The sequence below is a fragment of the Panthera onca genome, chromosome F2 (genome assembly GCF_046562875.1).
Source record: "Panthera onca isolate mPanOnc1 chromosome F2, mPanOnc1 haplotype 2, whole genome shotgun sequence".
Lineage (NCBI taxonomy): Eukaryota > Metazoa > Chordata > Mammalia > Carnivora > Felidae > Panthera > Panthera onca.
The window spans coordinates 59887173-59902884 of NC_138356.1; the positions used below are offsets into that span (position 1 = coordinate 59887173).

At 36.4% G+C, this 15712-nt stretch overlaps 1 protein-coding gene and 1 long non-coding RNA gene across 4 annotated transcripts in view; one reads left to right on the top strand and one right to left on the bottom strand.

The window, feature by feature from the left end:
- LOC132664427 (uncharacterized) overlaps positions 1-13163 on the top strand; it is a 30624-nt gene extending 17461 nt beyond the window's left edge. The window contains exon 3 of the long non-coding RNA XR_009603666.3: positions 13059-13163. This is a non-coding gene — a long non-coding RNA (uncharacterized LOC132664427). The remainder of the gene's footprint in view (positions 1-13058) is intronic.
- TRPS1 (transcriptional repressor GATA binding 1) overlaps positions 1-15712 on the bottom strand; it is a 257738-nt gene that overhangs the window by 68024 nt on the left and 174002 nt on the right. The window lies entirely within an intron of this gene.

Here is a 15712-nt window from a genome sequence, read left to right on the forward strand (position 1 = left end):
GTCATAGAGCAAATACTCAGCAGGCAGTAAAATCATACTACTGAGATTGTTTCTTCAATCTACTTTTTTTACTCACTTACTGTCGTATCATGTCAATAAATATAAAGCAACCTACATTGTCCTCTTCATGTGTTATTTGCATAGTTATCCACAGTGGATTTAGCCAAGTCGATGCTATCCCATGTTTCCAATGCTTCTAATCTTCCTCCACCCCTCCTTTTTGTCTTTCCTCTTGTCTCCTCTCCTTTCTCTAAGGTGAACAATATGTGATGAGCATCCACACGTTATCTCTTTTGACGAATTACTAGAATTCTTGCTATATTTCTAGCAATGTATGCTGATTTAAAATTCTACTATGTATTATCCAATTGACATCCAGGAAGATATACCAATTTATATCATCAAAGTGCTCTCTAGCCCATACTCATGCAATGTGGTAGAAAAAACAGAATTCCATTTTTATTCAAGTATATATTCCTTTTATTAATAACAAGGTTAAAACTCAATACGCTTATTTATTGGTCATCCGTATTTCTTATTTTCTTGAATTTGACTCAGTTTTAGTGCCATGTATCCATTTTTGAGGAAAAATGTTTAAAACACATTGTAAATTGAATCATAAAGATTGAAGATATTACATTAGACTAGGAATATTGCATTCCCTTTTGTACTGTTTACATATCTTTGGAGGTGGAACAGTTAGATATTCCACATAAACACAGTGGATGTGTTACAAAATTCTACTTGAAAAATGTCATTCAGGGATGCTCACAGTCCATGAGCCTGAGCCCTGCATCAGGCTCTGTGTTGATAGCATGAAGCCTGGTTGGGATTTTCTCTCTCTCTGTCCCTCCCCCACTCATTCTCTCTCTCTCTCTCTCTCTCTGTCTCTCAAAATAAATAAACTTAAAAAAATGTCATTCAGCTAACTGCTAAGAAACAATTTTTGAACATGTACTACATAGTGTATAAGGCACCACAAGGCACTGGTGTTTAGGGGGATAAAATAAGTAAGGTACAGTTTCCTGATTTGGGTTTATCTTCTCAAGTTGCCTAGAAAGGCAATTCTAAAAACTTAAGTATGACTCTTGATATAGTTAATAGATTTATTATTTCAAATAATAAATCCTCATCAGTTCAACAACTTCTAATTGAACACTTACCCAAGACAACAGGAAAATTAAACATTGATCTTGCCCTTGTGTAACTTGCAGTCTAGTGCAAGGGGCTCAACAGGACAGACAGAACTCTAATTCAGGTGTGAAAATATTTTTTATATTAAATATAATTTGTTATCAAATTGGTTTCCATACAACACCCAGTGCTCATCCCAACAGGTGCCCTCCTCAATGCCCATCACCCACTTTCCCCTCTCCCCCACCCCCCATTCAACCCTCAGTTTGTTCTTAGTATTTAAGAGTCTTATGGTTTGCCTCCCTCCCTCTCTGTAACTTTTTTCCCCCCTTCCCCTCTCCCATGGTCTTCTGTTAAGTTTCTCAGGATCCACATAAGAGTGAAAACATATGGTATCCGTTTTTCTCTGTATGACTTATTTCACTTAGCATAATACCCTCCAATTCCATCCACATTGCCACAAATGGCCAGATTTCATTCCTTCTCATTGCCAAGTAGTATTCCATTGTGTATATAAACCATCTCTTTATCCATCTGTCAGTTGATGGACATTTAAGCTCCTTCCATAATTTGGCTATTGTTGAAAGTGCTGTTATAAACCGGGGTGCAAGTGCCCCTATGCATCAGCACTCCTGTAAGGTGGGAAAATATTGAGTTAAAGATTCCTTTGCATTGGAAAGGCTCTGTAAAGGGGGTGGTATCCAGCCTGAGCTGACTTAGGAAATGTTTATAATTGAATCCTAAATAAGGAGATGAGTAACGTAAAAGAACCCCACCAAACCTTTTGTCAACTTCCTTAAAGAATTTGATCTTTTGTAAAATCTTCTACCTAAATATATCCCCTTTGTATGCATTTCTCTATACTTAATGACATCACAAATCAACGATAGCTAATACTGACAATATGACACATATATATATATATATATATATATATATATATATATATATATATATGATTTTCTTTGGCACCCATTTATGTCAGTGGAATAAATGAGTGCCAAAGAAAAGCTTCTATATTAACACTCAGTGAACTTGTCACAGATTTTGGTTTTAATAAACTGGACCCGGAAAATAAGCAATGAAAGCATGACATGTATTTCTCAGAAAAGACTAGATAACTTTACAGTCCAGAGAGAGTGATGGTTTTTCACTCCCCAACGAAGCAAATGCTCTTAGAATCATCTAAGAGAGGTGGAAGAAGGCAGGGTTCACAAGGGAACAGTTTTATTCATATTTCCCTAATTCGGATTACAAAACATTTGCTTCAATATGCTCTATGTATATGATGCAGTTTAAAGATGTTCAGGAATTTTCTTTTATTCAGACTAAAGATGACCTTGGAAGTAGACCATCATGAGCACAAATCCTAATTCTACATTTAGTAGCATGTGATCTCAGGAAACCTACTTTTCCTTTCTGAGCTGCTTTGGCTAATCTATAGCTTTTAAGAGAAAGATGAAATGAAATACTATATGAAACGCTTAGCAGAGTGCCTAGAATAAAGGAAGCACTCAGTAAGCAGTTGCTATTATCATCAAGAAGTTTACACACAAGAGCTCAACATTAAAATGGCTATCAGGGCATCTATATCTTTTATAGAATTTATAGGGGAAAAGGTCAGTTTGTAGATTATGCTCTGATACTGGCTTATATCAATAGGAAGGATGAATATTAAAGGAATGGGAAACCCTGATGCCTTATTTAGGTGTGTGGAGTTTTTATCTGGGGAGAGATTGATTTTATTTTCTTCCTTTTGTTTATTTTTTTCCCCTTTACCTAATGCTCTGATGTAGGAATACTACATCAAATTAAGAAACAATCTATCTTAATGTGTAACTTTTCACTGTAAGTTGAATGCATGTAAAGGACAAGTACATAATGGGAAACAATTTTTACACGCATATCCATTTATTAAATCCCTTTCGTTAACAAGTTTTAAAATAGAAAGCCTCCTGAAAAGATTCCTTCCTATTAATGATTATACTTGCATGTGATGAACCTCTTCTGAAGTGCCAATCTAGCATAATTAGTTAACAGGACCTGCCTTTGTGTTATTTTTCCATGCTAATGATTTGATTCAATATGAACACAACATTTATATGCATGGCAGCCATTAAAATAAGTTGTTGAAATCATTAACATTGGTTAGGAAAAAAGCTTACTACCAAATATTTAAAAATATTTTAGATTACAATTAAATATTAAATGCTATGCTCTTTTTCACTTTTACAAAGAAAAGTATTAGGTTAGATTTATCACCTGCAAAGTGTTGATATTTGCTTTTTCTTTCCTGTAAATACACTGTTGATAGTTTTTCAATTACCAATCCCCTTTTTCCGAGTAACAAGGGATGGAACAGATTCAGAAAAAGGTGACTGGTAAATAAGGTGTATACATATTTGACGAGTTTGCTCATTTTTAGGTCAGAAAGTTCAAGTTTATAAATAGCTCTTTAGAAGGCTGGCTGCCACTTAGAATTAATGAAACTCAGAAGCAAAGTGCATGACCTAGCCAAGGCGATTCATCCAACATATGGAGTTTAATTTCATTTTGTCTCAAAACTTTGTGATGCCAGCAAATGGAGCTCATAACGTACTTACCAATCCCTCATTTTACCCCAAACAATCTTTTGATCTTAACCAACCTCACCATGGGCCCACCACAGCTCCAATACTGAGTAATCACATTACTTATTTGTCCCTCAAAAATCACAAAGCTTTAGAATATGCTGGAAGTGAAGTGATACTGTTTCATAATTCAAACACTAGAGAGCCTCATCTAAATGGACCAGATCATCCAAAAACTAGGGCATACAAACTATTATGAGAACCCTATTCATTCCAAAATCTGAGCAACTATGTTTATTGTTTAAGGAAGCTCCTGCCTGCTTGTCACAAATACAGAGGGTAACTATTTGCAGAACAGAGACTGACTATGTTTAGAACCACTTTCAGGAACACACTGGAAATCTGGATAAGTACAACTCCTGAGAAAGTGATCTTTATTTCCCCTACTCTGAGTTTTTCTGAAATGTTTCAGGATAGCTCAAATATCAAACTTTTGACTTAAGCTTTGATTAAGAAAATTCTACTCCAGATAAGGTGCTGTAAGAGGCACTGGGATGGTTCTTGAGAGAAAAACACTCCCTGGGAAATCTCAGTACAATTAGGATGAAAGAATAATGACACAAATGAAGAGAATATAGGGCAGGATAGAATAGTTCTTTCATATGTCTCATGTAATACTAAGGAAGTACAGAGGAAGAAAAGAATACTTAAGGTCAAGATTGAGTATAAATCAGGGGTCAGTCAGAATCCCAAACTGATATATTTCACTGGGCCATTTCCCAAATCAGGACATTTGCTTTGCTGTTTGAATAACAGCTTTCCATCAAAACTAACCACTCAACTGAGACAAAAAACAAATGATTTCGACTGAGGGTAAATATATGTATGTTCAGACATATATAGTACTAGCTCACCACATTTTGATTATGTAGAAGATACAGCCTAGCCTGCATATAAAAACTGATTCTACTGAATCATAATTGAACATGCATACAGGTCAATTAGGACTTTGCAAGATCTTCCAGTAATAAATAATGAATTAATTTTTGCATTTTACAAAGCAGTTTACCTTCAATTGCTGAGAATATTTAAAACATTTCAAGCAAGAGCTATGCATTACAATCACGAGCAAGGGCTCCATCTTCTCTGGCAAACTCACATTACTAGGAGAACACACCCCCTCCCAACTTTCAAGTCAAAACTGAATAAACACGGGCCTTTTAGTAATCCTTAAACCCCAACAAAGTTGGGATACATCAATTTAATAGTAGAAGGAAGTCCCTAAGGCAAGGTAACGCCTTTGAATTCATCTGGGCTCCTTTCATCAAAGATCAAATCTAGAAAGAGTATGAAAACAGTTTCAGTTGACCATCAACATGATTCCAGCAGCAAAGGAAATAAGAATATAACTTCAATAGCCAGAATGCATATCCTGCAGGCATTTTAGATAAAAGAATGCCACCTTAGCTGCAACCAAAATGAGTGGAAAGCCACGGGAAAATCCAGAAAGATTAATGTAATTATTTCCATGAGATCAATATAATTTGTTATATAACTCCCTATCTTTTGTAATATGCAGTTGCAATTTGGCATTTTCATATGAACATTATTTAACTGCCTTGCATTTTGAATGCATATACATTGTTCTTTTACGTAAGCTGGTCTCACCCTCTTTGTGGGCAGGGACTATGTCTTACTCATCCTTATGTACCTGACACAGATCCTACCACAGAATAAATACAGTGACTTTCTGTTAGTAAATGAGAAGAACACTATCAAAATAGACATGTGATCATGACTATAAAAGGCAGGAAGTAGGAAACAGTAAGTATTGGTACAGTTAGACTAGCACAATGTCCTAGACATCATGTGAGGTCCTTATGCTTTTTATTTAATTCTGTGCAGTCCACGATAAAGAAATAATAATCTGTATTTTACAGATAACATTTAAGCTCAGAGAGGTTAAGTAACTTGCATAAGCTCACACAGTAAGTGGCAGACTGAATATTTAAATCCAGGTCTGATTCCCAAACCTTTGCAGATACACACTGTAGGCACTGGTGAAAAGGCACTCCTTAACCTCTTTCTAAAATTTTAAGCCATCTAAAGGCACAGGTTGCAAATTTCATACATATAACTTAACACAGCAAAGAAACTATACTATAATCAGCTTACAGCAGTCTCTAAAATGAGAGACAGGTTTGAAAGCCATCTAACAGACATGAACTGGATTTGCTCGTAATAGGAAACAACTGAGAATTTTCCCGGTTTCAAACACTCGTTCATGGGAAAGTGTGTTTGAGTCATAGCTGCTTTGTAAAATACATGCTTTCCTCCCTTTAATCACTGTAATACTATAACTCTGGAAAAAAAAAAAAGAATGGGATGGGGTCATCATAAATCGGGTATTTTAGAATTAGTGAAAGCATCTTTTTTCATGAAAATAAACCAACATCAGTGTATCTCAAAACAAGGCCGACTATCTCCCAACTAGAAAACCTAAGCATTTCCCCATCTTTAACACTACTTATAATGCCATATATTTTCATTAGGTTAGGCCTAAAATAAGGCTCAGGTAGAGAAAATATATGTGAACACAGAATCCTAATAGGACTACCCCGTATTCATTTGAAATATCTAAAATTGAATATTTAAAGGTTCAATGACAGCTAGATTGGCCCACATTTCATACAAATTTTAGTCTTGTGACACTAGCCTGAGAGAAGCCAGTCAAATACACTGTCCCGATAATATAAGATATATCTGTAGCACAGAGACATTAAAGACATGTCAAATATTGCCCTGAAGGAAGCAAATAGGAACTAGAAGCCAATTTTACTAAATCCCTGTCCCACTTCCCTTCAGGGAAGTGTGGCTTCCATGTTTGGAGTTTGTTACTTACTGTGTAACATAAAAGTACTCATCTTGAGACTATTTCAACTACTCAGCTTCAACTAAAATAGCTTTAAAAATTTATTACTTCTCCTAAAACTAACACCTTCTACAATGCCTTCTTCAAACTGTGGCATTTGAGGGAAAATACTATATTAGTTCCCCAATTTTATCTCACTGATAGAGCGTGTAAACCTAGAGTAGTGCATGATACATTCCAGGAACACTTCCAGAAATGTTAGCTGAATAAAAAACATCACCAATAAAAAACAAGTTGTCCGGGGACATCACCTCTAGAACCACGTTTCCTTTTGAGACTATGGAATCTGTAACTTCTTGGAGTAGGCAGGATCCTAAGACGACCCATTGAAATTCCTGGCCCTTGGTGTACATGTAATTTTTCCAGTCATTCAGTATACTGATCTTTGTGGTGCTGTGCAAGGGTTTTGCAGATGTAAGCAAAATGCCAAATCAATTGACCTCATGATAGGAAGATTATCTACAGAGGTCTGACCTAATCACATGAGTCCTATCAACACAGTTTCCTCTGGCTGGTCTCAGAAGAGGAAGACAGGCCTGGAAAGAGCAAACATCCATGGGGCCACAAGGCCAGAAACTGCCCAATAGGAGCTGAGAGCGGTCCCTGGCCAACCGCTAGAAAATGGGGACCTCAGTCCTACATCTGAAAGGAAATGAATTCTGTCAACAACCAGGGAGCTCAGAAGAGGACTCTGAGCCCAGGTGAAAATCACAGCCTTGGCTGACACCCCAATTTCAGCCCAGTGAAGCCCTACGCAGAGTATCCAGCCATACTGTGCCCAGTCTCCTGAACTACAGGAAATCTAAGGGAATAAACTTGTGGTATCTTAGGCTGCTAAATTTATAATTAGTTACACAGCCGTAGGAAACTAACACGTTCCTTTATTTTTAATGTACCTCATGCTTCCTTAACCATACTATATATAGAAACGTATTTACTATATATTGTCAACCTATCTCTATAGAGCCACTCTGTGGGGGAATGATGGCAAATTCTGCCACAATCCCTGCCAGAATTTACCATGGAGTTGAGGGTAGGAGGCACAGTCACAGGAACTAGCTTAGTGACAACCCAAGTTAAAGCAGGAGTCAGACTTTTTGAGCCGGGACACAATGATTTGGAAACATTATCATGCAAAACCTGGATGAAAAAGAGCGAACAAAGAACCGGAAGACCACGCAGTAGACTACAGGCAATAAATCAAGAGAGAGGGAAAGACGCACAAGATGAGCAGAGGAGATGAAAAAGAAGGAATTAGCCAGGAGATAGTTGAAAGAACACTGGATAAAACTGTCCTCCTCATCACTCAGCTATCTGTTTACATCTACCTTAGAGGGTAATGACATCCTCACCATTCATTCATGTGACACGTGTTCCCTGGGTACTGCCTATGGGCTGGGCACAACTGCAGGAGCCGGAGACAGAGACTGAGGCAAACGCCATGCTTTAAGGAGCTTCCCCCTTGGGGGGAAGCAGAAAGTGAACAAGCTCACAAATAAAGTAATTCCAGGAAGCACAAAGTTTGTATTACTTATGTCAAAGCCTAGCATTGTTGAGTAAGCAAGACAGATACAGCTGATGAGAGATGTCTGAGAAGGAAAAAGAGAAGAGCCAAGTACAACAGTACAATTCTGAATGTTTTTCAAGAGAGACTGGAGAAGAGGTAGCATCAATGAAAGAAATAGGGAATCTTAAAATAAATCAGATACAAACGTCCCTGTGCCTGTTTCCTCACTGGCAAAATGGGCATAATATTAGTAACTGCCTCATAGGGCTGTAGAATAAATGAGCTAATATATGCATGGCGCTTAGAAGGGAGATACCAGTCACTATGCAAGCACAAGCTACTGGTTTTATTATTTGCTCTTTTTTTAGAATTCACTAATGACTGACTACTATCCTGACCACTTTCTCAATCATTGGAAAGGATACACTGTAAAGGAAACAACATTATGTCATTAGCGCACTAAATAAAATTGGAATTAATTTCAGTGATTCACTCAGGCATATCTGCTTAAGAAAATATGCATATATAAGTAAGATACACTTACTAACTTTTTAGGTCTCATTATTTATTATCCTCAGTTCACATCTGGGAAGGTTTTCTATGAGAGAAATATAAAATATGAGCCAGATTATACTTTGGAAATTACAAATTACTACACAAATCATTTTAGTTTTTTATATACCTTCTGTACAACTCAGAGATAATAGTGATTTCATTCATCATTCTCTCAACAAATATTTTAAAGAAACTATTAGACATATAATAACAATGTGGGAAACATAATGGCTGCAACATACCTTTTCCCTATCATAACCCTTACTGCACTTTATTGTAATTATGTGTCTAATTTTTTTAATTTCCAAGATAGACCATAAATTACCTGGTCCACAGGCTCAGACCCCTTTTTACTGCTGCATCCCCAGGGCCAGATGCAATACTTGGGGCACAGGCAGCAGTCAGGGTGCCAGTAAATATTTCTGAATGGATGAATGTCTCTCATTCATAATTAAACAAAGGTAGCAGATTGGGAGATGTTAATGTTAAATCCAAAGTCAAGAAATATGGATCTTTTTCAAAATTTATACTAAGTTGAGTGTGTTTTCTGATAGTTATTAAACATCAGGAAGAGCGGTTCTCAACATGGATGGAGCAGGTGAGAGTGTTCATATTTATAAAAACAGAGGATGGACTAAAAAGGCAGAGAAATATTGCCCTACCACAGAAAGAAATCTTTAGAACCCAAGCACACCATGGATTTGATATGAATGACTGATGCTATAAAAGAGCCTGGAGATTTCTTAGGATAAATCTAATAAAGAACAAACCAGCTTATGTAAACTGAAATTTCCAAGTGCAGGTCTCAGTTTCAGTATTCATGAAAACCTATACTACTGTTCTCAGTGTCTATAACATCCTAATTACTCATACACTGAGAAAATCTGGTTCACCATCATAAATTTGCTCAAAATATAAGTGGTGAAAATGACATTCACAGTAAAGGAGACTATTCCTAATGGCTATTTTCAGTTCCTGGTAATATCAGCAACAAAGGACACTGTTTAGCACTTTGAACACACTAAGCAGTGGCTCACTACAATCTGACATAATCAGATCATAGTCTATGATAGGATTCCCTAAGGAATAGGGATTGGATTGGATAGGATAGGATTCCCTAAGGTTGGCTGCGACTGGCTAAGTGATTATCAATCGTCACCATTTTTTTTTTCTCATAAAAATAATAAAAGTTGTAATAGCTGCCATGATTCAATATTTAAATGGAAACAAATGAAAGAACTGCATCTGAATAGAAACACAGAAGGGAAGTGTGAGCAAAGGGAAGTGTGAACAGAGAACAGGAAGCCCTGTCTAAAACTCGAAAGTATGGCCAATAGCTAGTCTCTTTCCTACTTGCAGGACTAAGGACAAAACACGGAGCTAAAGAAATTTACTGACGGCCATTCTTACAGAAGATTACAGAGCATGATTTTCTCAACTTAAAAAAATATACATTTTATTGTCTTTATGGATGCGTGCAGGAGGGTTGTGGTGATCAATCAGTTATGCCCAGTTTTAGTAGAAGTAAGACAACAAACCAGTAAACTGGCCCTTTTTAAAGAGTTCCCCTTGAATCTTTCAGAAACTAAATTTTTCCTTCTCATCTGAGATGACTTTGGAGAACTCATACCCAAAGGCAGAAAACAAGATATGTAATGACAAAGTAGACACTGGATAATTCAAAATTAAAATAATCTCAGCTCATAAATCGTTGAGACTTATTAGAGATTAGGGTATGTATGTTTCAATGCTTACAAATGTTCTCATTAAAAACACTACATACACTTTTTGGCAGGTCACAAGGACTTCAACCTTTTTTATAGTGACAATGTCCTGTCCTCTACAAGTGTAACTCTGATGATTTTACACTCTCACCCTATCATAATGACACCACTGTCTACTGAAAAAATATATGATTTGGTTTGGCCTTCTGATCATCCATATCCTGCCCTCATTCTTCTCTAAACTCAGATACATACCTAGTCTCAAGAGAATTACATGGGTCACACATCTTCATTTAGAAATAGATGAGATATATGGGGTACTAACAAAATGTTAGCATTTTTCATCACAGCATATGGGAACATATTTTCCTATTTCATTTTTGTATGGTTGCATTGCCCAGTTATTCCCATCGTACAAAACCAAACCTAAAATGCTCGTTGAATCCTATCTCAAGGAGCAACAATCTTTTAAGGGAAAACAAATTAAAGCTTTCCTCCCCTCTGCTTTTTAGAAAAGATCCAGAATTCTTCCCACAGCATTTAATCTTTTCTCATTAAAAAGTTTTATAGCATACCATTGTCTGACAGAATTTGGTTCAACAATCACGTATTTCTTGGTTTACTAATAAAGGGTTGGGTTTTTAAACATTAATTAAAAGGCATACATTTTGTTTTCATTTATTTGTATCAAAAGATCGTGAATTATGATGCTCAAAGGACACATTATATTCTGATTTAAGAGCAAAGCATGGTTTTAGGCAGGAAGAAAAAATGTGCCTCTGACATTTTGAAGAGGACAGAAAATGTTACCAGAAATATACTTTATTAGAATCCCTATTAGTATGAATTCTGCTCCTTTTCAAAAGAGCTCCTTTAAAGTTACAACTTTCTGGGGCACCTGGGTGACTTAGTCGGTTAAGCATCTGACTCTTGGTTTCAGCTCAGGTCATGATCTCACGGTTTATGAGTTCAAGCCCTGTGTCAGGCTCCTCAATGGGGCTCTGTGCTGGCAGTATGGAGCCTGCTTGGGATTCATTCTCTCTCTGCCCCTCCTCCACTTGTTCTATCTCTAAATAAATAAATAAATAAATAAATAAATAAATAAATAAAAAACAATTTAAAGTTACAACTTTGTGAAACATACTCAACTTGTATTTTAAAAACATTTTCAAACAACAGGTGCATAACATTTTACCATTCTTTTGTATCTCTAGCAATATTCAAATATGTTTCTTGATGCATCTTAAACTTATTTTTTTAAATAAACCATTTCCTATACCATGTCCTATAACCAAAAGTTACTGGTCTTCCAATTTCCTCTTTTTACCTAAATATAAGTGTAGATGAAAACAAGAATGAAATAACATCTGGGGAATTTGGCTGATGGCTATATTTTATTCCATTTTGTTTTATCTTTTTATTTTTATATAGGTATCAAGGCAAGGTACCCACGGAGGTTCTGTCAAACAACCTTTTTATCTTACCAAGATAAGGAGATTTTACTGAGGCAAGACCGAGTTTGCAGGGGATTCTTAAATGTCTCAATCCTCATAAAATCCAGATGTTATAATAAGTAGTAAGTCTGTAAAATAACTTTTTGCATCCATTTTTCCTTAAGGTGAGGATAATTTAAAATATTTTTATTTTAAGAGGACAGAGTATAGCTCATTATGCCATTATATTTATTCAAAATATTTTCAATTACAATCTGCACATTAAAATCCATAAAAAAACCCCAGCTATATACCTGGACATGCATCTAATGGACAAGTTTATGCATGCAAAAATAATTCTTTTTCCTAACAGAGCTAATGAGGAACATCTGACAATGTGGAATTGTAGGGTATAAATACATATTTCCACCAGAAGCTGTAAATTTAGTATAATAATCAGTTTATTTTAGCCTTTTATCTTATGTCCTTTTGGAGTCAAATGACTATCTTTCTGCTGTTAGTTCTGGTATTTGTCTCTTATTACTGTTGCCAACAGTCACAGGTTGATTTGCCCAAGTAATTCCATTGTCCCAGACCACGGAATTAATAGCTTGAAATTGAAACTGTGGTTATATTATCATTATTATTGTTATTATTGTTATTATTTGAGAAAGAGAGAGAGAGAGAGAGAGAGAACGCATGCAAAAGCAGGGAACCAGCAGAGGGAGAGAGAATCTTAAGCAGGCTCTACGCCCAGGATGGAGCCCAGCATGGGACTTGATCCCACGACCCTGGGATTATGATGCAAGCCCAAAACAAGAGTTGGATGCTCAACTGACTGAGCCACCCAGGTGCCCCAGAAACTGTGGTTATCTTCTTAAGAATCTGTCCTTTAATTTAGTATCAAGGACCATCAACATGTTTTTCCAGAATTCAGGGGTTTGGTTTATTATTTTGTAGACTGGAAAGCAATGGATCTTCTATTCAGATTAAATCCAGGATGGACTACAACTCTTTGGATATAAAATCGATGACATCTTTTGTACTTACAATAATTAAATTCTACCATTCTCGAAGCGTAAGTATAAAAAGCAACAATAATATACTGGAACAGATATTCTGAATTCTGGCTTTTCAGAAAAAAAAATTCAATATTTTATTCAGGATGTCAGTTTATGGTCGCAATCCTCTTCTCCCCTCCAGATAACACTACCTGGGAGGTAAGCGAAGCAGACATCTCAGTGTGTTCTGTGTCAGAATTAGACTTCGCCCCAGACGGCTCCGATTCCCTTCATGTGCAACTATTCCTCACTTACCTCTCGGATGGAGCCTTTTGTCTTTCTTTTTTTAGAAAGTCACAGAAAGCTGAATTGCCAAATTTTACCTCCAAATAAGTGAGTTATTTGCATTTATTTACGTGTGATTCAGATTCTAAGATTTTCCATTGGAAAGAGAGTATGTACAGCCTAGAGCCACATTACACTATTAATTTCATTTTGAAGTACTATTGGCTAGCTTTTGTGCTTTAACTTAGCCTGAATAAGACAGTCTCAAATGGAAAGGAGTCATGGAAGGCCTGATGATGTCACGCTCCCCAATTGATGAGAACTCAGTGGCACTGAGGTCATTAGAATCATCATATAATGATAAATATGGAGAAGACAAGTTAACCACCACTGCAGATCTGGCAAGTAAAAATAAAGCCAAACACAAACTAGTTACTTCAAATTTCTAGGATAAACAAAATATGCGGAAAGTAGATACCCTTGGGATATATTTTTTGTGATGTTTCTTTCATAAATAAAATATACCCAAGAGGGTGTAAGGATTATTAGGCATTAAGGGTCTTTTAATTACTTTTTTCTTTTATTTTAGAGGGAGGGAGGGAGGGAGGAAGCGAAGGAGGGAGAGAGAGAGAGAGAGAGAGAGAGAGAGAGAGAGAGAGAAACACAAGCAGAGACAAGCAGAGAAGAGGGGCAGAAGGAGAGAGAGAGAATCCCATGGGGTTCAATCCCATGAACCTGGGATCATGACCTGAGCCGAAATCAAGAGTCAGATGCTCAACAGACTGAGCCACCCAGGCACCCCAGGGTCTTTTAATTTCAAACCAGTTCTCACTTGGCTTCTGATATATATATTTAAAATTCTGAAAAAAAAACTACTGAGATGAGAAACAAAAATTTGTGGGAGGAAGGTTAGATTAGTCAGGAAATACTTTAGGGATTATGGATCTTAAAGAAAATATTGACCTTAGGTAGAGAAGGAGGGGCAAGGGTGGTCTCAGTCAGAGACCTTGCTAAGCAAAGTCTCAGAGGTAAGAATGTTCATGAAATATGTTTGGAGGGTGTCCAGGACAATAAGTGGATACATTTTTCATGCATTAGTTGGAAAGGCAGATAAATCTGCAGTAAGAACATGACTTTCACTGCTAGAATACCTAAACATTTGGTGAGAAACAGGAGCCACTGAAGTTTTTTGAATATAACAACTGTATTTATTGAATACCAAGCACCATGCATCATAATGTCCATCATTTTTATTTAATTCCATCAACAATACTCTATGGATTGGGTGCTATTATCATTCCATGTCACAGATGAGGAAACTGAGACTTACCAGACAAGATAATTAATTGGTGCTAGGCCACATGATGAGTAAATGGCAAAAACATGATTTGAATCTACGTCTCAATGAAAACTAAATGAGCAAAACAGTATTGTAAAACGGGGGGGGGGGGGGGGGGGGGTCGGGCCCAAAGTGTTTTTGATAGGTTGGAGGGGTGAGATATTTTTTAAAAAAGAGGCTAGTTAAGACTACGAGCTCTCTTTGAAGTGCAAAACATTATGCTTGACTTCTAGCCTGCACTCAAATATCTGCTGACCGGAATATTAGAAGTCTAGGACTGATAACATTTTGTCACTTTCCCTTTGAACTTCACGGGTTTTTACCCACATCACCATAATAAACCACCAATCTTTAACTTTCACAGTTAAGATTCTTTTGCAGTTCATTCTTTTCTAGTCTCAAATATTAAAATCTACTATAAGTCACATCATGGTATAAAGCTTTGATTTCTATCAAGAAATTTTTAAAGAGATTCACCTATTATATAATATTATCATCAATTTATACTGTTAGAAAACATACTGGTACAGATCTTCTAACAATTTGAACATCTGCAATTTCATTTTTCTATATTTAAAGAATATAATTTTCAATGACATGCTGTAAATGGGTACGTATTACAAAGGTAATTAAAGATTTAAATAGATGTATGCATTAGCTTCATACAGTGCTACATAGCATAGGATTATTTTATTTTAGTGGAAAATACTGATTTATAAAGGAAACGCTAAATATTTCTGTAGCCAAAATATATTTCACATATCTTTCACAAGATTCTGTCACAGCTCTGAAAAAATATATTCCATCATTTCATTAACAAAGCTTGAACTCATGCTGGGGCATCTCATTCTCAAGCACTAGATTTAACAATGGGACTGTGAACTCCAGTGTCCATGGCAACAGTAGCTAATTCTTCTTTCCAATCATGGTGGCAATTCTCTCCCATGGCTTGAATCAGTTACAAAACAAAATACTCTCAAAGACCTTTCTGAGCCAATAGCCTTGCAGCTAATCTGCTAATAGGAAATAATCTGCAGCTAATACACACATTCCAGGGCGGCAGTGTGTTTTCTTAATACTTTGTTTCGTGGGCCTCTTTCCAAAGAAAGCACAGTAAAGAATAAAAAAACAGACATTCATTAAAAATAGTATTATACTACCTGGCCACTATTAATGCCTAAAACTTGCTGCAACTTGCATTGCAAGAGTTTGTTAAATAGCAAGTCGAGAGG